General features: G+C 46.3%; 1 protein-coding gene and 1 pseudogene across 3 annotated transcripts in view; one reads left to right on the top strand and one right to left on the bottom strand.

The window, feature by feature from the left end:
- Positions 1-23,774, top strand: part of LOC146871996 (uncharacterized) — a 102,700-nt pseudogene that overhangs the window by 55,316 nt on the left and 23,610 nt on the right.
- The window catches only part of LOC146871997 (uncharacterized), a 107,755-nt gene that overhangs the window by 66,266 nt on the left and 17,715 nt on the right, over positions 1-23,774 (bottom strand). Inside the window, exon 2 of one of the 3 annotated variants that reach the window (XM_085653098.1) lies at positions 3,103-3,265. The exons of the other annotated variants lie outside the window; for them this stretch is intronic. The gene's annotated coding sequence lies outside the window, so the exon portion shown is untranslated. The remainder of the gene's footprint in view (positions 1-3,102; positions 3,266-23,774) is intronic. 3 annotated transcript variants of the gene reach the window in all.

The following is a 23,774-nucleotide window of genomic DNA, read 5'->3' as shown; positions in this document are numbered from 1 at the left end:
GGGTTGTAGGCGCACAACTGTGTATGTCATCATGTTTTATCAGTTATTAAATAAATTTCTAAAAAAAAAAATATGTGGATGCGATGGATGCGAAAGACTGCTATGTGTGTATGCAGCTACCTTCTTCTGTAGATGAGGGTATTAGATACCATCGCCTTCCACTGACATATGGAATTTCCTGTAGTTTGTTGCTCAGTATCTTTTATGAGAGAAAACAGTTTGAGTATTTCTTTTCCAATTACGATGCAGTACTTCCTGAAGTTCCAGCTTACAAGCATTTGAATAAATATGATTATTACAAGTCAGAGGACAGACTCCGGAAGTATTTTATACCGTCTTTGGAACTGGATACGGCTTATGCTCCCCGACAGACATGTTCATTGTCAGATACAGAAAAGAAGTTTGTAGGTCAAGTAGACGATAGATATAGAAAACTAACACAGACACGAAATACAGGAGATAGTTCCGTAGATTGGACTGACGAGGAGAGATTACACAGATGTACGGGGAGTTATGGTCCCATAGCATTGGACCAGGTGCAAAAGGGGAAGTTGTGTGTGAGACGTCCTCAGACCTACTATGAAAAGGTTTCAGTAGGACAAAGTACATGTGACCATACCTTTACAATGGAAGAGTCTGCTAAGAACTTTTTGCAAGGTTCGGTGCAAGTGATTCCAACTGTTTATTATGTGTGTGGCAGGAATGCTTATGTGAGGATGCCTGCGAATTGGTATGGTACATGTTACTTGGCTATTATTTTCCCGAATATCTATCATGCGGAAGATCTGGAGCTTTTGGAGACTGGACATCATTCGAAAGTACGGAGAGCTGTGAGTGCGGGAGCAGTGATTGGGAATGTTTTTGGAGCAATGATGCCAAGCTTGGGTGTGGTTCTGAATGATGTGAAAATAAGAAGGTTGGCAACTGTAGTTGATGAGTTGTCAATGAACACCGCAAGGTCATTGATACTGGTGGATGGAGAGATGTTATCAATAAGGACGATGGTTTTGCAGAATCGCCTTGCTTTAGACATACTATTGGCAAAAGAGGGCGGAGTCTGTAAATTATTGAAAGTTCAGGAATGTTGTACGTATATTCCAGACAATGGCAAGGATCTGGAGAAATATATAGATAACATCACCACGATTCATCAAGAGATTGAGGATTTGACTGAAGAAGGTATGTGGGAAAAGGTTGGTGAAGGATTTAGTTGTGTGGGAAGATGGTTTGCGAATTTGGGAAGAGGTTTCCTTGGATTTGTGCTTAAGCCTCTCATCATTGTTGTGGTTTGTGTGATCTGCTTGTGGGGTCTCATCAGAGCCCACAAGTGGTACAGAGGGAACAGAATTGAAAGAGCTCTCAGAGCGAGTGAAGTGCGAATGGCTAGACTGCAGGACAGTCAATATCAGAATATCAAGAATATGGAGAGGTCCCGAAGGGGGAGGATGGCAACAAGTTCTGTTTAGGTCGGTTCTTTCTCCAAGGGAATTAATTGTGGGATGGTGTGATGACATTTGTCATCAAAGGGGGGAACTGATAGAGTGTCATGTTATTCTGAAATTTGTAGGGGTGCACCATATTCACCATTAGTCAGCACCCACATATTAATCAATGTAGGTTAAGTGTGCCATAGAAATGTATTGCTAGAATCGTTTAACATAAAGGTGATTAGAAATGTAACCATGCTTTTCATGACAAGTAACGTTGTAGATTATAGTGAATGTATTTTAGTAAAGCATAATGATTAGTTTACGTAATGCAATGTATTTAATTAAACGTGTGCCATGTTAAAGTTACACGTGCAAATTGCTTAGTCACGTATAATAATAATGAACTAATGCTTAGAGTGTGATGTAGTAATGTGTTTAACAGTGTAAGGGCCTGATCGTATATACGTTTAAAGAGAAAGGCCTGTTCATTTTTCTTATGTTAGCTAAATGTTGTAGGCCGAAAATGATTTCCCTTGGTAAAGGCTTTGGGTTGTAGGACGAAGAAAAATCTTAGAGAAGAGAAAAAGTTTTCGTTCCCATGTTTCTGTTGCAGGTACAAGGACATTTAGCTCGTTAGTGAGACTAGGTCTTTGTTTTAGGAGTTAGGATGCTATGAGAAGCCAACAGGGGAGTACGATGGAATGTGAGGATGATACTTTCAGCAGAGAAGGTGCCTGGGACCCAAGGTCAAGCTAACCGTCGTTGGATGACTTACAAGTTTCGTTGGAAAAGTACTGGAAGAAGACCTGGCTGAAGAGGTGTGCCTAAGGGCGTGTTCTACGTTTTTGGGATTTTGTATTAGGGACAGTGCCCCGAGGGTTGAGCATTTGAGGTTTAGACGGGAAGCTAGAAAGAGCATCTTAGAACGAGCTCTGACTAAGTGAATGTACTTCTTAGGAAGTCTTCACTTCTGACACCTGTTGTTCTCTTGCCTGTGAAGGGAAATGTTAAGTAGGGATGTCACCTTAGAGGTAGTGTAGGGAAAGACTAACGGATTTTCTTTTAGGCTAACGATTCCTAATGTAGATATTGGTTTGTTTGACTATTGCATTTCTTATGCTTCTTGAGCTTGTCATTCTTTTTGTCGTATGAGACTTTTGCACAGATTGGTGTTTGTATTAGTGCCTATCTATCTTCTTCACCTTGTGCTAAGGTGTTTGTATGTGCAGTTATTTTTGGTTGTAATAAAATCCTACAAATTTTAGATTCGGAGTCAGTGGTCCTTTCCAAATGAGATCTAATTTTGGCGAATATGTTTTAATAATTATATTTCCTCCCCTCTACACTATTTAGCAGATAAAAAGATCCTGGCGACCTGAGAGGATTCTTGGAGATAACCAGGTAGTCAAGAATCCGGCCCCATCACCTTTGTGTGTGTATTCAAAGAGGAGGGTGAAGGATCTTGTGGCGAGACCCAGCATTCTACAGACAAGCCATCCAATGCAGTTGAGCTACTTTTCTTGTTCACGTTGCCATGTGGGGCACTGATTAATATTCACTGTACTGAAAAGGCAACAGTAAAATTACTTCATCAAAAACAGCAACAAAGGTGCAGAAGTAAAAGGTATTGTCTTCTTTTTGACAGAGAGTAAAAGAAAATGCCAGCACTTACTTTGCACGTTATCTACTGTATTAGATCGATAGGCTGCATTTCATGCATCTGCTGATGTCACTTCCTCTCTCGGAGGTTGAAGATAGTTCACAAAATGGTGTAGTCAGAACAACGTTTAAATACGTAACATAAGGCAGATGAAAGGCGTTTTTGATTGGTAAATCTAGTATAAATGAAAGCAGCAATAAAGAACAATTTATTTTATATCTGAAACAATATTATGCCTCCATTAAATTGTTGAAAATGTTATCAAGATATCCTACCAGGTTTTCTCCTGCAACTCCTGCTCTCTGCTTATTATTACCTCATCCATAATATCCAATTAATGGACAGTTGTCCAGCTGTTTAGATACTATTAATGCTGCCTGTTTCTGTTACAGAGAACTGCTGCACCTGCGCTCCTTAAAGTGCATGTGTTCGAGTACCTTCTGAACTGCGTACCATCATTTTACTTTCTTTAGAAAAACTGCTCTTCATAGGGAATGATAATTCAGATAATTCAGAGCATATGCTTAAAATTGTGCATTTTTTGGCTAAAAGCATGAAGCTTGGCAGAAGTGTTGATTTCATCTAAATTGCAATTTGTTATCATTGTAAGCAATGGTCTCAAGCACCGTGTGCCCCCGTAGTGGAAAATATATACTCAAAACAATAGTTCACCTGGAATTTTTTGTAGAAAGGAAAATAAATATATCCTAAGCATAAATGAATGAATGAATGTACTGACACATTCTAACCTTATCGGTTCATTTAATTAAACAAGAAAAGTAGATGAACTACACTTGTAGTGTAGTAATCTGTAGATCACATAGACATTGTGCAAACATCACATACAGTGTGCAATAAACAGACAAAACAATCAACGTGCGCTGTGTCCCAAGGTTAAAAAACACATAGAAGTAGATTGGTCATAATATTATGCACAGGCAACAGCTTTTAATATGAGTTTATAATGCACACGCACACCAATCATTGAAAATAGCAAATTCTTTGAAGCCTGTGATAATTAGTGTGCTTGATGGCATTTCAAACTTTATAGAAATGTGGAGTTCTTTTGAGGTCAATGAGCTAACAAGGACACCTGATTAAAGGGAAGCTACAGGACCACGATCGGATAAAGGAACCAGGAAGTGTGAGAGTACCAGCAACACCCTAAAATGTGATAGGTAAAATGTACTCATTCAGTTAGGATTCAGTCCTGGAGATGGTGAAGATGAGCTGTTCTCCCACTTTCGGCACTTGGACTGAATTATCCAGCGGCAGCTTGGTTTATGCACAAGACATATTTAAGAATAAGAGGACATCTTCCCCAGCTGACCGACCCACGGGGCAGAAGTGCAAGTCAATCGCCCACGGTGACACCACTCGGTAGCAAGCTCAACCGAGTGCGTACATCTTCTCTATCACATTTTAGATGTCACTGGAACTCTCACACGTCCTCGTTCCTTGATGGTGTGGTGCAAGTTTTTGAAACTGAAGGTTAGTCTGCCTGCGTTGTTCGAAGGCAGCTCCCTACCAGTGATCTGAAACAGAAGATTGAGATCCGGGCAACAGGTGAGAGAGTGTTTCAGGACTGGAGCTAGAAAAGGTGTGATATCTCTGGTCTAGTCTCAATGAGTACATACTTTCCTGAGCAGGACAATACGGGCTCTAAGTGACACTTTGAACAGTTCGACTGAGGGACATGGCCCAAGCATGCTGGTAAATTAACTGGGGAGAAATACCGTGGAGATAACCTTTGATCCAAGTACTATTTTACTTTTTAGCATTTACTTATAATGTTTGAAGTGTGCACATTGCTTGCTCACTGAACAAACTGCACAATGAACTGCAAAAAAATATTTTTTGTGAGCTAGGCGACTCACATACCAAACGATGATGGTACAATAGTCGGTACACTTATGCAGTAGTCAGTTACAGTACACAGTTGCTCCTGGGGGGATAAACGGAGGGTAGTGTGAGTTGTTCCCAGAAGGATGGAAACTACAATCAGCAGTCTTTTGAGATCCAGAGCGGGTAGTGTTGAGAAGCGCTTTAATCGTGATCCTGGTGATGTGGAGTGATGGGCTGGCTTTGATTTTTAGCAAGATATGTTTCTTAAACTGTTGTTTATGGCAGAGTACAAAGCATTTTCATAGATTTGTTCAAAGTATACTAGTGTGTTAATGACAGATGTAGGTGAAGATTGACTGAATGTCTTTCTGATTGGTTTGAGCATGAGGAAATGATGAAATACCCATCGAGTTGCTCTCCTAGATTCTTAATATGGAAGTGTAGAAGATTAAGGAGGCAGTGGGTCAGTGACTGCCTCTGGTGAAGGGGGCATGACGTGGGCATTACGTACTAGGTCACTTTTCTCATCCAGCTCTCGATGGCAAGTAGGTAATTCGTGATATTGGTGATGACTGCCAATAGAATGAGTTGCATGTCATTGGCATAACTGTGGAGTGAGACTTCTATGTCTCTGAATAGCGAGCATATGGGAAGTCTGAAAAAGCATGAAGGTATCAGGAAAAGATGGATCTTCAAGGACTGCACAAGATACCTCAGGGGGATGCGATGGAAAAAGGTGAAGGATGACATGTTTGGACCAGTAGCTCAGAAAGGATAGGCTGCCTGTGGTGTGTTGGGTGGGGATGGTGGCAGCCTGGATTTAGTAGATTAGTGTGGTATTGGGTGCAATGTCAAAGGCAATGGAGAGGTACAAAAATGGGTAGTTCATAAGATTGGCAAGAGTGGGTGGTAAATGAGGAACAAACCATGTTATTCTGCTATGGAGGCATGTATGGCCCTTCGAAGGTCTAATTCGGAAGAAAGGAGTCTGTGCCGGTAACCAAGTCAAATTTGCTAGGGGTGCACCAGTTGATTGTCATCCAGCGTTTGATGGCCACACCCTGGCCTAAAAGCATATTGTAGTGAGTTTTATTGTTCCACTCATTTTCCACTTGCTTTAACTTTAAATTGTTTGTTTTCAGGTATGGGAACATATTCCTGTGTTCTTACAACAACATTAATTACAACATCAACAACAATGCCAACTACTCCCGTAAATACAATGTTTCTCAATCTTTCCAAAAGAAGCTATTTTAATTCAGAATGTTGCCCATCAACAGCAAATACATCCTGCTTAACGATGGTATCTCCCTGTCACGGGTAATTATACTTTTCCTATTTTAATAACTGAGAAATTCAGGCAGTTTCTTTCCAATATAATTTTTTGCACGATTAACTATATTAATAATAATTTTTACAAAATGTGCTTAGCCTCATCTTATTCTTAGACATATGTATATAAGATGCATAGGATGTGTTTGCTCAGATGTTTGAGCTGGGTTTTTGATTTTTATACTACAGTGCATGAAAAGAACCTTAATGGTTAGTATGACTAATAAATTGATATTGTGTATCCCTAAAATTATGGATGAAGAATGTTCAAAAGCCAGACTCATCAATGACAAAAAAGCAAACTAACCTAAAAATGTTCCCACGGCGTTTCTGCATGACTCTCAGGTGTGTCACTGGATAAACTAAAGAGTTTAAAACTGTACTAACGACCACCCTCTGCTCCCCAATCACATATCGCAAAATTCCCCAACCTGATGAAGTTATGAATACACCACTAAATTTATGATGAGATTGTGGAAAATAAAAATTGGATTATCCGCTATAGCTGTATCAATTCCTGTCTCCTCTGGAGTTCCACAGGAATCTATTCTCACTCTCATGATGTTAAGCCTATACATTAGGCCAAGGTGAGTACTACATCCAACAAGACATTGTTATCCACTAACGTGCTGACTACACCCAAATACATATTTAAGCGTTGTTGGGAAAGGATAACGCAAGCTCAGTTCTTGCTGGGAAATCATTCATATGTGGTTTTCATCCGTGAGTCTGAAACGCAGCTGAGCAAAGACTAACTTTGTCCTGGTAAATAGGAGAACATCAAACCTATTATCCAGACTGGCTCAAAGTATGAGCTTAGATGTCTTCTTGCCCTCCTTCAGTCCTCTGCTATAATGCTCGGTTTTCTCCTTTGTTTCTATGGGCCCACACCACAACACAAAGAAAGTACCCCTAGCTTTGTACAAACATTCAGTCAGTGGTACAGGGCTGTATCTGATCACACATCTATGAGGGCTAAAAATGTCTCACTCATCTCCCAGAACACCAAAGTCGTTCTTCAAACAGCAGCTCAACTAATCATCCAACCAAAGAAAGTACAAGAACATATCCTCTGCTTTGAAAGAACTGCACTGGCTCCCTGTTCCTGCCATAATCCATTCCATAGCCTGTTGTCTGAACCTAAAGGCACTCCACATAAACAAGCCCGACTAATGTCCCTCTAAACTCAGAGAATCTGGTGGTGTACCCACTAATAAGATAGCGTCCCGGGCCAGGTTGAAAATCCAAAAGACCCACAAGGAATGAACATGCCAAAAGGGTGTATTCAGCATATAGGCCAAGGCTGCAAAATAGCCTCTCCTTGTACCTGAGATTGCTCTTTCAGTGGTGCAGTTGAGGAAACTTCTCAAAGCCTGCCTCTTCGCTACCTTCCTACCATCAAGCAGTATCCCTTCGGGACTAGTAATCACCCCACTCTAATTGTTTTTTACCTCGGTATTTGCATGCATTTATTGTCTTGAGTTCTCATTGTAAGCACATGGACATTTACTCCCCATCCTCACCTGAAGACATATTGCTACGCTCCTCTCTCCTTCTCTCTGAGCTAGGTTTATGCTTTGTAATCACTGCCTCATAGCCAGCTGCCAAGGGCTATACAGTTTGTTAAGGCCCTGAGGGAGAGGGCCTTTAACAACGGGTATAGCCTGAGGCAGAAGGCTACAAGGCTGTTAGAACATTCCACACATGGATGGTGAAAATGTTCTAATTTAAAAAAGGGAGAAACAGAAAAACAAACATTTGAATGTTGGAGCAGAAGGCTATACCAGTCATTATAAGCCCGGAGCCACTCCATTGTCTTCAGTGGAGCTCTCAACATGCCAATGTTCTAATATAGCCTTATAGCCCGCCGTAGCGGGCTATACCGGCTATTAAAGGCCCGCTGCAGCGTTAAAGGCCCGAGCCGAAGGCGAAGGACTTTAACAAAAGCAGCGGGACTTTAATAGCGGTATAGCCCTGCTACGAAGGGCTATAAGGCTATTAGAACATTTTGCCGCTAGAGGGCAGAATGTTCTAACAAATTAAACAAAGGCTTCTCGAAGCTCGAGGGGATTTAAATCCCCTCGAGCTTCGAGAGGCTTTTGTAAAACATTGGAATGTTGCTCTGCGGGCCTTTACCGGCCCGTAGAAGCATGGAGCACTCCATTGTCTACAATGGAGTGCTCCACATTCCAATGTTCTAAATACCTTTAAAATAACGAATTATTATTATTATTTTTTTTTTTTTTTTTTTTAAGCTTTATTCGAGACAATTCTCATAAAAGCACATAAAATCAACACAGTTATACAATAATACATTATTACGGATTAAAAATTCATTAAACATAGAGTACAGCTCATACATTTGCATATAAAAACCATATTAACAAATAGTATTACATTAATCATTGTTGAGAGGAATACCTTGTTACCTGCTTCCCCCCAGGGACCGTCTTCTAATTGCCCATGCCCAACCCAGGTATTTAGCTACCCCTATGACTATAGAATCCTGAGTTGTTGTACGTAGGATTCTTAGAGCCACTGTGCTGTCTCGTGTCCCCAAGTTTTTGCATACCGGCGAGAGCCATTTTCTCCTCGGATTCACATAAGCGTGGCATACGAAAAGAAAATGGCCTATGCTCTCCTCGGCATTTTCGCATGCTGGACATAAGTTATTGGTGGGTCTGTGCCAGCCAGATGTCAGTTTCTTGAGGGGGATAGATCCTGATCTTAGCTGAAATACAAGTTTCCTGTCCATTGGTACCGTGATGTTGTCCCAGTAATTTTTCAGGGCAGGAAAAAATTTTATCTCCAGGAAGCGACCAGTCATAGAGTCGGCCCTGGTGTCATTCAGCATCTTACCGCCAACCCAATCCCAGTATTGTTCTTTAAGGGCTTCTTTGCTAGGGAAGATCTCTCCCTCAGGGTTATTCCAAAGATTTGAAAACCCTAAGTTTACTAACATGGACTTCAGATGTTTTAGCCATTTTATCTTATGGAAGGTATCTTCCTTGATAATCCATTGAAAACCCTCCGCATATTGTCTTATTTCTGGAGTCGTCCAGAGACGTCTCCAGTAAAGGACTGGGCGCAATCGGGCTCTATCTACAATGGTGCGTCTACCTAACTCCAAAAACAGTGGGGTTAAGGGGGTACTCTGTGGGAGTCTTGTAATCCCTCGCATAAACTTGTTCTCTGAAGTCTGAAGAGCCGCTAAACCATTCCAGGCCCATAGCTCCGCGCCATATAATGTGGCACCCAAAACCTTCGCGTCATACACTATTAATGCGGGTTTTATGGGTTTTGTTTTGGATTTGCGGTGTTCCCCCCTTAAAGCACCAGAAAGCTGCTGGTGCTTTAAGACCACTTTATCTACATGATGCGTCCAGCCAATGCCCTCTGCGATCTGTACACCCAGGTACATAAATTCTTTGACAATGTCTAACCTACTGCTGTTTAAGGTTACCTTGGGGTAGTTCCTGCGTCCGGGGGAAAAAGCCATTAGTTTTGTTTTTCCCACATTTACCTCTAGCCCATGCTCAGTGCAAAAAGCATCAAAAATGTTTAATGCACGTTGCAGCCCCATGGGGGTCTTAGACAAGATAAGAGTGTCGTCAGCGAACATCAGGATCGGAACCCTGGTGTCCGCTAACGATGGGGCATCAACACTAGCCTTCAGCATCCTCTCAACGATTCCGTTAATAAATAACGAGAAAAGTAAAGGGGCCATGGAACAGCCCTGTCGAACACCCCTTTCCACTGGGAAATCCTCTGTTGTCTCTCCGCTTCCACCCCACTGGACTCTAGCGAAGTTGGATTCGTGCAGTCGCATAATTAATGTTAGCAGATCAGCAGGGATCCCCAACTTTTGCAAAACCAACCATAACTTAAACCGGGGGACTAGGTCGAACGCCGTCCGCAGGTCGACGAACGCGACGTACAGGCAGCCCCTTCCCAGTACAACGGTCTTCCACCTTAACCCCTTCGATGCTCATGACGGAACGGTTCCGTCATGAGCATCGGTTGGGCTGTGCTCATGACGGAACCGTTCCGTCATGAGGACAGCCCCCGGGGGAAGCGCTGGCGCTCCCCCCCTTGTGCCTCGATCTTGCCCCCCTTTACGGGGGTGGCAGCGGAAGAGCTTCCGCTGCCACCCCCGACCCCCCCCGAGCCCTCCCACGCTTTCTGATGACGTCAGCGCGCACAGCGCGCGCCGGCGTCATCAGGAAGCGTTGGACGCGCTGGAATCCATTTCTTCCAGCGCGTCCAAGGGGAGCAGAGGTAGGTGTTTGTCGTCCGGTGGGGGCCGCGGCGGTGAAATCTGTAGTATTGAGGCATCGGGGGAGAGGAAAGAGTATTTCCTCTCCCCCGATGTCTCAATACAGGGCATTCCTGCTCCACGATCGCGCACAGCGTCGCGATCGTGGAGTAGGGATGCCCCACTAGACACCAGGGATTTAGTATTTCGAATTTGGGAAGCGACCCCTTAGGCAAGGGTCGCTTCCTTGGGGATGAAAATTTGGCGAAGTCTTTTCTGCCCCCCCTGGGGGCAGATCGGCCCGCTTTCTGCGCGTTTCTGCCCCCAGGGGGGGCAGAAAAGCCCACTAGACACCAGGGATGTCGTTTTTACTAAGTAGGAAGCGACCCCTTAGGCAAGGGTCGCTTCCTTTGCGGCCTATTTATTTAGAATACTTTTCTGCCCCCCCTGGGGGCAGATCGGTCCGCTTTCTGCGCGTTTCTGCTCCTTGGGGGGGGGGGCAGAAAAGCCCACTAGACACCAGGGATATAAATATTATTGTAGGAAGCGACCCCTTGGGCAAGGGTCGCTTCCTTGGGCCCCTAAATGTTTTGAAGACTTTTCTGCCCCCTCTGTGGGCAGATCGGTTTTATTTTTTTGCCGTTTCTGCTCCCATTGGGGGCAGAAAAGCCCACTAGACACCAGGGAATTAGTTCAATTAGAAATAGAAGTGACCCCTCGCTTCCAGGGTGCAATTTGTTATATGTATTTGGCTCACCTGCCCCGGGACTGAATAGCCTTTTTTTTCCTGCTGTTTTCTGCCTGACCTGGCACACAAACCGATTGACCATTTGGGTAGTGACATGGCATGTTATAATGTTTATTGTTATATTTTTTGTGATTTCCAATTGTAATGTTTTTTTTGTTTACTTTTTTGTTCTAGGTGAAGGCTTTTCTTCTGTTCACGGTGACGTTTTGGTTCTGGTGGTTTTGCTGTTTGTGTAGTTTGGTAAGAGACTGTTTTTTTGTACAATGCAAATGTGTTTGATTTCTCTGCCTGTTTTTTTTTGCAAATGGTGTAATAATAGCAGTATGTTTGGTTTTTGAGTTTCAAAAACTTTTTGCATTGGTGCACGATGTGTATTTTGTTGTCTTGTGAGTAATTTGTTTTTTTTTCTTCTTTCTAGTTTGATATCGTTGGTCTTTGCTGTGTCACTGCAGAGTTTGTTTCTGGTGAGTGCAGCTGTCTCTTTTGATTTTGGATTGTATAGTTTTTGAGTACATTGATCTTATTGATATAAGGTACACATTTCTTTACTTACTTGGTTTGCACATTGTTGGTTGTTGTTGACTTGTTTGTGCAGTCTTCCATCTTAGTAGGTATAATGGCTAGCCGCAGGATGACTGCTCAGCAGGTTGTTGGTTTGCTGTTTGAGTCTTCCTCTGATATTGGGTCAGAGACTGACTCTGCTTCTGAGGGAGAGGGGGCAGGGGACGATTCTGGCAGTGAGTTTTCTCTCCGTATGGGGTCATCGGATGATGAAGATACTCTTAGTGCGGATGAAGTGCCTGTGTTAGAGGAGGAGACTGATGTGCCGATAGTGCGGCAAGAGGCATCTGGGCTGCAGCCTGCGGCTGCAAGGCTTCCCGTTGGTGTAGTGCGGCAAGAGACATCTGGGCTGCAGGCTGGGACTGCAAGGCTTCCCGTTGGTGTAGTGCGGCAAGAGGCATCTGGGCTGCAGGCTGGGGCTGCAAGCCTTTCCGTTGGTGTAGTGCGGCAAGAGACATCTGGGCTGCAGGCTGGGGCTGCAAGTCTTCCCGTTGAAAGTGATGACCTCTGGGTTGCCCCTGGCATGGTGGAGCCGGAATTTCCTGAGTTTACTGGTGTTCCAGGGTCTAGAGTGAATACCGAGAACTTTTTGCCTGTAAATTTTTTTCAGTTGTTTATGGACGATGTGTTTTTGGCAGAGATTGTTGAGCAGACTAATTTGTATGCCGAACAGTTTTTGAGGGACAACAGTGCCAGTCTTAAGCCACACTCTAGAGCTACCCGGTGGACTCCCACAAATGTTGAAGAGATGAAGAAGTTCTTGGGTTTAACTTTTTTGATGGGCTTGCTAAGGAAGCCATCATTGGCTTCATATTGGTCTAGCAGTCCCTTGATGGCAACGTCTATTTTTCCGGCAGTCATGAGTCGTGACAGGTATTTGCTTCTGCTTCGGATGATGCACTTTGTAGATAATGGTTTAGCGTTGCCACGAGATCACCCTGATTGTGACCGTCTTTTTAAGATTAGGCCTGTCCTTGATCACTTTGTTGATCGATTTTCTGAGATTTATGCCCCTGGTAGAGAAATTGCAGTGGATGAGTCTTTGGTGTTGTTCAAGGGCCGCTTGGTTTTTAGGCAATACATTCCTAGTAAGAGGGCACGCTATGGAATAAAGCTGTATATGCTGTGTGACAGTAGGACTGGATATGTCTCTAATTTCAGGGTGTACACCGGTAAGGAATCTAGGTTTAACCTCCCTGGTTGTCCGTCCACTTTTGGAGTGACTGAGAAAATTGTTTGGGAACTTGGAAGAGGATTTTTTAACAAAGGCCACCATTTATATGTAGATAACTTCTACACTGGTGTACGGTTGTTCAGGGAATTGGCCAAAGTGGACACTTTTGCTTGTGGCACAGTCCGCTGTAACCGTAAAGGTTTTCCGAAAGAACTTGTTTGTCAAAAGCTTGTGCGGGGACAGTGCAGTGCGTTGCGTTGCCAGGAGCTTCTTGCTGTGAAGTTTACAGACAGGAGAGATGTCTACATGCTGACTTCCATCCATGATGAAAGCACTGCACCTGTGACTGTTTGGGGTCAGGTCGCTGAAGCGCGCAAACCTGTATGTGTTTTAGACTATAATAGGTACATGGGTGGTGTTGACAGAGTAGATCAGAGGTTGGAACCTTACACTGCTCTTCGTAAGGCTTACATTTGGTACAAGAAGTTGGCTATCCATCTTTTCCACTTGGCAATGTTTAATGCTTTTGTTGTGTTCCAGGATTCTTGCCCTGAGTCAAAGATGACTTTTGCTAAGTTTCAGGAGTCTGTAATAGGCAGCCTTGTTGTAGTGGAACAGGCAAGTGTTCCTAGAGTTGGACTGGTGGAGGATGTTGCTAGATTGAAAGAACGCCACTTTCCAGATCACATTCCTCCCACACCCGCAAAAGATTTTCCCAGTAGGAGATGTAGAGTCTGTTGGCGAAGAGGTTTGCGGAAGGAGAGTCGTATGTACTGCCCCGATTGTCCCTCTCATCCTGCACTGTGTCTCTCTGCTTGTTTCCGAGCGTACCACACGCGTAAAAACTTCTGGGAAGATTCATGAGTGGTAAAGTGAACTGCCTGGTCTGTATTCTTTGGAAAATATGATTCTGTTTCAAGGTTGGTGTTAGTGCAATGTATTTAGTTGCTGATTTTCTGTTAGAAGATTTGTATCTATTTGCAATTTGTTTGTGTTTTTATTTTTTTCTAAAAAAATCCAAAATGTGATGGCGGTGTGTGTAGGCTTGCGCTTGGCTGTTGGTGTGTGTGGACTGGCACTTGGTTGGTGGTGTGCGTGGAATGGTGCTTGGCTGACGGTGTGCGTGGACTGGCGGTGTGCATGGACTGGCGGTGTGCGTGGACTGGTGCGTGGCTGGTGGTGTGCGTGGAATGGTGCTTGGCTGGCGGTGTGCGTGGACTGGTGCGTGGCTGGTGGTGTGCGTGGAATGGTGCTTGGCTGGCGGTGTGCGTGGAATGGTGCTTGGCTGGTGGTGTGCGTGGAATGGTGCTTGGCTGGCGGTGTGCGTGGACTGGTACTTGGCTGGCAGTGTGTGTGGACTGGTGGTGTGTGCGGACTGGTGTTTGGCTGGTGGTGTCCGTGGACTGGAGCTTGGCTGGTGGTGTCCGTGGACTGGAGCTTGTCTGGTGGTGTGTGTGGACTGGAGCTTGGCTGGCGGTGTGCGTGGAATGGTGCTTGTCTGGTGGTGTCCGTGGACTGGAGCTTGGCTGGCGGTGTAGGTGGATTGGCGATTGGCTGCCGGTGTGCCTGGACTGGCGATTGGATGGCGGTGTGCCTGGACTGGCGCTTGGCTAGCGGTGTGCGTGGACTGGCGTTTGGCTAGCGGTGTGTGTCGACTGGTGCTTGGCTGGCTGTGTGTGAGTAGTGACTTTCTGCTGGTCACTACACACACTGCTAGCTGAGTGCCACTCCACGCAATCCTTCAGCCTGTGTAGTTGCTGTGTCTGGATTGTGGGCGTGTGAAAGTGATGGGCCCTTGAATGGCGCTGTGTGCTGGTGTGAGTTTTGTTATGTGATGGGCCCGCGGCTGGCGGTGTGAATGGTTTTGTATGTCTCACACGTATGAAAGGTGTATGAATGGCCTGTAAAGAGGTTGGTGCCTTGTCGTGGCTTTACAGCTCACGAGCTGTGAGTCAATGGTTCAGTTTCTTGCCCTTTCAATTATTACCTGTGCATTTCATGTTTTGTGAAATCACTTGGTAATACAATTTTATCTACTGAACCATCACTCACCCTCGTGCCAAATCCAACCAGTATGTGTGTGTGCTTGCGGGTTAGATGACTGTGCAGTAATATTTGTCTTTCTGAAGCAGGGTGTTCCTTGTCCCTTTTTGGTGATTTTTGTACTGTGTTGCTTTTGTACCTGGTGGTGCGAATGGTCTTGTTTGTATCACGTATGAAAGGTGTGTGAATGGCCTGTAAAGCGGTTGGTGCCTTGACGTGGCTTTACAGCTCACGAGCTGCAAGTCATTGGTTTGGTTTTTTGTGAATTTAATTATTGACAGTGCATTTCATTTTTGTGAAATCTCTTGTTAATAAAATTTAATACACTGAACCATGACTTGCCCTCGTGCCAAATCCAACCAGTATGTGTGTGTGTTTGAGGAATAGATGGTTGTGCAGGAATCTTTGTTTTTTGTTTCTCTGCCAAGGTACACTTTCCATGTCAGATTAACCCACCAACCGTAGATATTGTCGAAAACCCTTGGGAGTTCATGGTGATGTCTCTCTAGTGATTTGAAAAATATTTTTTATCCCCATTGTCCTGTAAACCTCAAATTGTCTGCCACATTTTCTTTGCAGTATTATTCCTAAATTCTCACGCTGTAGTAACAATAGGTAATCTGGTTTTGCAAGGGGGGTTACTTTGGTTTTTTGCCCAGGGCTCGGCGGCCATCTAGGGAAACCTACCAAACCCAGGCATTTTTGAAAACTAGACACCCGGCGGCTTCCAGGGAGGTATGGCTTGCGTGGATCCCCCAACGTTTCCTTACCCAGAATCCCCTGCAAACCTCAAATTTTGCTCAAAAAATCGCTTTTTTCACACATTTTGGGGTGGGAAAGTAGTGGCATCACCGGGCTCACACAAATTTACCACCACCCAGCGTTCCCCCAGGTCTCCCGGTAAAAATGGTGCCTCACTTGTGTGGGAGGCCCAAGTACCCGCGGCAGGCAAGGGCCCCAAACGTAGTGAGGCGACATCAAGATGGCCTATCGCCAGACCACCTGGTTTTGCAAGGGGGGTCACTTTGGTTTTTGGCCCGGTGCGCGGCGGCCATCTAGGGAAACCTACCAAACCCAGGCATTTTTGAAAACTAGACACCCGGCGGCTTCCAGGGAGGTATGGCTTGCGTGGATCCCCCAACGTTTCCTTACCCAGAATCCCCTGCAAACCTCAAATTTTGCTCAAAAAATCACTTTTTTCACACATTTTGGGGTGGGAAAGTAGTGGCATCACTGGGCTCACACAAATTTACCACCACCCAGCGTTCCCCCAGGTCTCCCGGTAAAAATGGTGCCTCACTTGTGTGGGAGGCCCAAGTACCCACGGCAGGCAAGGGCCCCAAACGTAGTGAGGCGACATCAAGATGGCCTATCGCCAAACCACCTGGTTTTGCAAGGGGGGTCACTTTGGTTTTTGGCCCGGTGCGCGGCGGCCATCTAGGGAAACCTACCAAACCCAGGCATTTTTGAAAACTAGACACCCGGCGGCTTCCAGGGAGGTATGGCTTGCGTGGATCCCCCAACGTTTCCTTACCCAGAATCCCCTGCAAACCTCAATTTTTGCTCAAAAAATCACTTTTTTCACACATTTTGGGGTGGGAAAGTAGTGGCATCACCGGGCTCACACAAATTTACCACCACCCAGCGTTCCCCCAGGTCTCCCGGTAAAAATGGTGCCTCACTTGTGTGGGAGGCCCAAGTACCCGCGGCAGGCAAGGGCCCCAAACGTAGTGAGGCGACATCAAGATGGCCTATCGCCAAACCACCTGGTTTTGCAAGGGGGGTCACTTTGGTTTTTGGCCCGGTGCGCGGCGGCCATCTAGGGAAACCTACCAAACCCAGGCATTTTTGAAAACTAGACACCCGGCGGCTTCCAGGGAGGTATGGCTTGCGTGGATCCCCCAACGTTTCCTTACCCAGAATCCCCTGCAAACCTCAAATTTTGCTCAAAAAATCACTTTTTTCACACATTTTGGGGTGGGAAAGTAGTGGCATCACTGGGCTCACACAAATTTACCACCACCCAGCGTTCCCCCAGGTCTCCCGGTAAAAATGGTGCCTCACTTGTGTGGGAGGCCCAAGTACCCGCGGCAGGCAAGGGCCCCAAACGTAGTGAGGCGACATCAAGATGGCCTATCGCCAAACCACCTGGTTTTGCAAGGGGGGTCACTTTGGTTTTTGGCCCGGTGCGCGGCGGCCATCTAGGGAAACCTACAAAACCCAGGCATTTTTGAAAACTAGACACCCGGCGGCTTCCAGGGAGGTATGGCTTGCGTGGATCCCCCAACGTTTCCTTACCCAGAATCCCCAGCAAACCTCAAATTTTGCTCAAAAAATCACTTTTTTCACACATTTTGGGGTGGGAAAGTAGTGGCATCACCGGGCTCACACAAATTTACCACCACCCAGCGTTCCCCCAGGTCTCCCGGTAAAAATGGTGCCTCACTTGTGTGGGAGGCCCAAGTACCCGCAGCAGGCAAGGGCCCCAAACGTAGTGAGGCGACATCAAGATGGCCTATCGCCAAACCACCTGGTTTTGCAAGGGGGGTCACTTTGGTTTTTGGCCCGGTGCGCGGCGGCCATCTAGGGAAACCTACCAAACCCAGGCATTTTTGAAAACTAGACACCCGGCGGCTTCCAGGGAGGTATGGCTTGCGTGGATCCCCCAACGTTTCCTTACCCAGAATCCCCTGCAAACCTCAAATTTTGCTCAACAAATCACTTTTTTCACACATTTTGGGGTGGGAAAGTAGTGGCATCACTGGGCTCACACAAATTTACCACCACCCAGTGTTCCCCCAGGTCTCCCGGTAAAAATGGTGCCTCACTTGTGTGGGAGGCCCAAGTACCCGCGGCAGGCAAGGGCCCCAAACGTAGTGAGGCGACATCAAGATGGCCTATCGCCAAACCACCTGGTTTTGCAAGGGGGGTCACTTTGGTTTTTGGCCCGGTGCGCGGCGGCCATCTAGGGAAACCTACCAAACCCAGGCATTTTTGAAAACTAGACATCCGGCGGCTTCCAGGGAGGTATGGCTTGCGTGGATCCCCCAACGTTTCCTTACCCAGAATCCCCTGCAAACCTCAATTTTTGCTCAAAAAATCACTTTTTTCACACATTTTGGGGTGGGAAAGTAGTGGCATCACCGGGCTCACACAAATTTACCACCACCCAGCGTTCCCCCAGGTCTCCCGGTAAAAATGGTGCCTCACTTGTGTGGGAGGCCCAAATACCCGCGGCAGGCAAGGGCCCCAAACGTAGTGAGGCGACATCAAGATGGCCTATCGCCAAACCACCTGGTTTTGCAAGGGGGGTCACTTTGGTTTTTGGCCCGGTGCGCGGCGGCCATCTAGGGAAACCTACCAAACCCAGGCATTTTTGAAAACTAGACACCCGGCGGCTTCCAGGGAGGTATGGCTTGCGTGGATCCCCCAACGTTTCCTTACCCAGAATCCCCTGCAAACCTCAAATTTTGCTCAAAAAATCACTTTTTTCACACATTTTGGGGTGGGAAAGTAGTGGCATCACCGGGCTCACACAAATTTACCACCACCCAGCGTTCCCCCAGGTCTCCCGGTAAAAATGGTGCCTCACTTGTGTGGGAGGCCCAAGTACCCGCGGCAGGCAAGGGCCCCAAACGTAGTGAGGCGACATCAAGATGGCCTATCGCCAAACCACCTGGTTTTGCAAGGGGGGTCACTTTGGTTTTTGGCCCGGTGCGCGGCGGCCATCTAGGGAAACCTACCAAACCCAGGCATTTTTGAAAACTAGACACCCGGCGGCTTCCAGGGAGGTATGGCTTGCGTGGATCCCCCAACGTTTCCTTACCCAGAATCCCCTGCAAACCTCAATGTTTGCTCAAAAAATCACTTTTTTCACACATTTTGGGGTGGGAAAGTAGTGGCATCACCGGGCTCACACAAATTTACCACCACCCAGCGTTCCCCCAGGTCTCCCGGTAAAAATGGTGCCTCACTTGTGTGGGAGGCCCAAGTACCCGCGGCAGGCAAGGGCCCCAAACGTAGTGAGGCGACATTTGGGAAAGGCAATGTTGATGTTGCCTCACTACGTTTGTTGTCCTTGCCTGCCGCGGGTACTTGGGCCTCCCACACAAGTGAGGCACCATTTTTACCGGGAGACCTGGGGGAACGCTGGGTGGTGGTAAATTTGTGTGAGCCCGGTGATGCCACTACTTTCCCACCCCAGAATGTGTGAAAAAAGTGATTTTTTGAGCAAAAATTGAGGTTTGCAGGGGATTCTGGGTAAGTAAACGTTGGGGGATCCACGCAAGCCATACCTCCCTGGAAGCCGCCGGGTGTCTAGTTTTCAAAAATGCCTGGGTTTGGTAGGTTTCCCTAGATGGCCGCCGCGCACCGGGCCAAAAACCAAAGTGACCCCCCTTGCAAAACCAGGTGGTTTGGCGATAGGCCATCTTGATGTCGCCTCACTACGTTTGGGGCCCTTGCCTGCCGCGGGTACTTGGGCCTCCCACACAAGTGAGGCACCATTTTTACCGGGAGACCTGGGGGAACGCTGGGTGGTGGTAAATTTGTGTGAGCCCGGTGATGCCACTACTTTCCCACCCCAAAATGTGTGAAAAAAGTGATTTTTTGAGCAAAAATTGAGGTTTGCAGCGGATTCTGGGTAAGGAAACGTTGGGGGATCCACGCAAGCCATACCTCCCTGGAAGCCGCCGGGTGTCTAGTTTTCAAAAATGCCTGGGTTTGGTAGGTTTCCCTAGATGGCCGCCGCGCACCGGGCCAAAAACCAAAGTGACCCCCCTTGCAAAACCAGGTGGTTTGGCGATAGGCCATCTTGATGTCGCCTCACTACGTTTGGGGCCCTTGCCTGCCGCGGGTACTTGGGCCTCCCACACAAGTGAGGCACCATTTTTACCGGGAGACCTGGGGGAACGCTGGGTGGTGGTAAATTTGTGTGAGCCCGGTGATGCCACTACTTTCCCACCCCAAAATGTGTGAAAAAAGTGATTTTTTGGGCAAAAATTGAGGTTTGCAGGGGATTCTGGGTAAGGAAACGTTGGGGGATCCACGCAAGCCATACCTCCCTGGAAGCCGCCGGGTGTCTAGTTTTCAGAAATGTATAGGTTTGCTAGGTTTCCCTAGGTGCCGGCAGGGCTAGGGTACAAAATCTACAGCTAGTCACTTTGCCAAAAAAAGGGTCATTTTTCACTCCAAAACCACTTTGCGTTTTGCGCCATTTCCTGTTGCGGGCACTAGGCCGACCCGCACAAGTGAGGTACCATTTTTCTCGTAGGACTTTGGGGAACGCGGGGTGGGTGGAAATTTGTGGATCCACGCAGGTTCCAGAACTTTCCATCACAGAAATGTGGGGAAAATGTGTTTTTTTTGTTAATTTTTTACGTTTGCAAGGGATTCTGGGTAACAGACCATGGTGGGAGGCAGTCAAGTCACCCCATCCTGGATTCCCCTGGGTGTCTAGTTTTCAAAAATGTATAGGTTTGCTAGGTTTCCCTAGTTGCCGGCAGGGCTAGGGTACAAAATCTACAGCTAGTCACTTTGCCAAAAAAAGGGTCATTTTTCACTCCAAACCACGTTGCGTTTTGCGCCGTTTCCTGTCGCGGGCACTAGGCCGACCCGCACAAGTGAGGTACCATTTTTCTCGTAGGACTTTGGGGAACGCGGGGTGGGTGGAAATTTGTGGATCCACGCAGATTCCAGAACTTTCCATCACAGAAATGTGGGGAAAATGTGTTTTTTTTGTCAATTTTTTACGTTTGCAAGGGATTCTGGGTAACAGACCATGGAGGGAGGCAGTCAAGTCACCCCATCCTGGATTCCCCTGGGTATCTAGTTTTCAAAAATGTATAGGTTTGCTAGGTTTCCCTAGGTGCCGGCAGGGCTAGGGTACAAAATCTACAGCTAGTCACTTTGCCAAAAAAAGGATCATTTTTCACTCCAAAACCACGTTGCGTTTTGCGCCGTTTCCTGTCGCGGGCACTAGGCCGACCCGCACAAGTGAGGTACCATTTTTCTCGTAGGACTTTGGGGAACGCGGGGTGGGTGGAAATTTGTGGATCCACGCAGATTCCAGAACTTTCCATCACAGAAATGTGGGGAAAATGTGTTTTTTTTGTCAATTTTTTACGTTTGCAAGGGATTCTGGGTAACAGACCATGGTGGGAGGCAGTCAAGTCACCCCATCCTGGATTCCCCTGGGTGTCTAGTTTTCAGAAATGTATAGGTTTGCTAGGTTTCCCTAGGTGCCGGCAGGGCTAGGGTACAAAATCTACAGCTAGTCACTTTGCCAAAAAAAGGGTCATTTTTCACTCCAAAACCACGTTGCGTTTTGCGCCGTTTCCTGTCGCGGGCACTAGGCCGACCCGCACAAGTGAGGTACCATTTTTCTCGTAGGACTTTGGGGAACGCGGGGTGGGTGGAAATTTGTGGATCCACGCAGATTCCAGAACTTTCCATCACAGAAATGTGGGGAAAATGTGTTTTTTTTTGTCAATTGTTTACGTTTGCTAGGGATTCTGGGTAACAGACCATGGTGGGAGGCAGTCAAGTCACCCCATCCTGGATTCCCCTGGGTGTCTAGTTTTCAGAAATGTATAGGTTTGCTAGGTTTCCCTAGGTGCCGGCAGGGCTAGGGTACAAAATCTACAGCTAGTCACTTTGCCAAAAAAAGGGTCATTTTTCACTCCAAAACCACGTTGCGTTTTGCGCCGTTTCCTGTCGCGGGCACTAGGCCGACCCGCACAAGTGAGGTACCATTTTTCTCGTAGGACTTTGGGGAACGCGGGGTGGGTGGAAATTTGTGGATCCACGCAGATTCCAGAACTTTCCATCACAGAAATGTGGGGAAAATGTGTTTTTTTTGTCAATTTTTTACGTTTGCAAGGGATTCTGGGTAACAGACCATGGTGGGAGGCAGACAAGTCACCCCATCCTGGATTTCCCTGGGTGTCTAGTTTTCAAAAATGTATAGGTTTGCTAGGTTTCCCTAGGTGCCGGCAGGGCTAGGGTACAAAATCTACAGCTAGTCACTTTGCCAAAAAAAGGGTCATTTTTCACTCCAAAACCACGTTGCGTTTTGCGCCGTTTCCTGTCGCGGGCACTATGCCGACCCGCACAAGTGAGGTACCATTTTTCTCGTAGGACTTTGGGGAACGCGGGGTGGGTGGAAATTTGTGGATCCACGCAGATTCCAGAACTTTCCATCACAGAAATGTGGGGAAAATGTGTTTTTTTTGTCAATTTTTTACGTTTGCAAGGGATTCTGGGTAACAGACCATGGTGGGAGGCAGTCAAGTCACCCCATCCTGGATTCCCCTGGGTGTCTAGTTTTCAGAAATGTATAGGTTTGCTAGGTTTCCCTAGGTGCCGGCAGGGCTAGGGTACAAAATCTACAGCTAGTCACTTTGCCAAAAAAAGGGTCATTTTTCACTCCAAAACCACGTTGCGTTTTGCGCCGTTTCCTGTCGCGGGCACTAGGCCGACCCGCACAAGTGAGGTACCATTTTTCTCGTAGGACTTTGGGGAACGCGGGGTGGGTGGAAATTTGTGGATCCACGCAGATTCCAGAACTTTCCATCACAGAAATGTGGGGAAAATGTGTTTTTTTTGTCAATTTTTTACGTTTGCAAGGGATTCTGGGTAACAGACCATGGTGGGAGGCAGTCAAGTCACCCCATCCTGGATTCCCCTGGGTGTCTAGTTTTCAGAAATGTATAGGTTTGCTAGGTTTCCCTAGGTGCCGGCAGGGCTAGGGTACAAAATCTACAGCTAGTCACTTTGCCAAAAAAAGGGTCATTTTTCACTGCAAAACCACGTTGCGTTTTGCGCCGTTTCCTGCCGCGGGCACTAGGCCGACCCGCACAAGTGAGGTACCATTTTTCTCGTAGGACTTTGGGGAACGCGGGGTGGGTGGAAATTTGTGGATCCACGCAGATTCCAGAACTTTCCATCACAGAAATGTGGGGAAAATGTGTTTTTTTTTGTCAATTTTTTACGTTTGCAAGGGATTCTGGGTAACAGACCATGGTGGGAGGCAGTCAAGTCACCCCATCCTGGATTCCCCTGGGTGTCTAGTTTTCAAAAATGTATAGGTTTGCTAGGTTTCCCTAGGTGCCGGCAGGGCTAGGGTTCAAAAACTACAGCTAGACTCTTTGCAAAAAAAGTGTAAATTTTCAGTGTGAAAATGTGGTGTGTTCACCTTAGGTTTTGAGCCACTTCCTGTCGTGGACACTATGCCTACCCACACAAGTGAGGTACCATTTTTCTCGGGAGACTTAGGGTAGTTCAAATTTGTAAAGCAACTGTTATTACCTATTGATTTTTGATGCATTTCTCCCTTCCAAATGAAAGACATTGTGTAAAAAAAAAGTCATTTTGAAAAATGACCAATAATTGTCATGCAAATATGAGTATTCCCAATTTCGAAAATGTGCAAATATGCACTGTTTCTGAACTCTGTAATTTGTTCCCATTTCAGAAATACATAGGTGACTTTCATACCGATTTTTCCAAGTATACATTTTCCCACAATAATTGCTATATACCCGGACCAAAAAAAAAAACATTACAAAATGCTGCTCATTTTTCTACTCTGGGTTCGTTGGGCTCTTGGTGAACCTACAAGTCCTATATGTCCCCACAACCAGGAAGGTCTACCGGATGTAACGGTACATTGCTTTCAAAAAGATGTCATAATTCGAAGAAGTTACAGGTAAAAACGTTGACTCAAG

This window comes from Triturus cristatus, chromosome 1_1 (genome assembly GCF_964204655.1).
Source record: "Triturus cristatus chromosome 1_1, aTriCri1.1, whole genome shotgun sequence".
NCBI lineage: Eukaryota > Metazoa > Chordata > Amphibia > Caudata > Salamandridae > Triturus > Triturus cristatus.
Note: the sequence above shows the minus strand (reverse complement) of the source record. Positions and strands in the feature narration are given on the sequence as shown.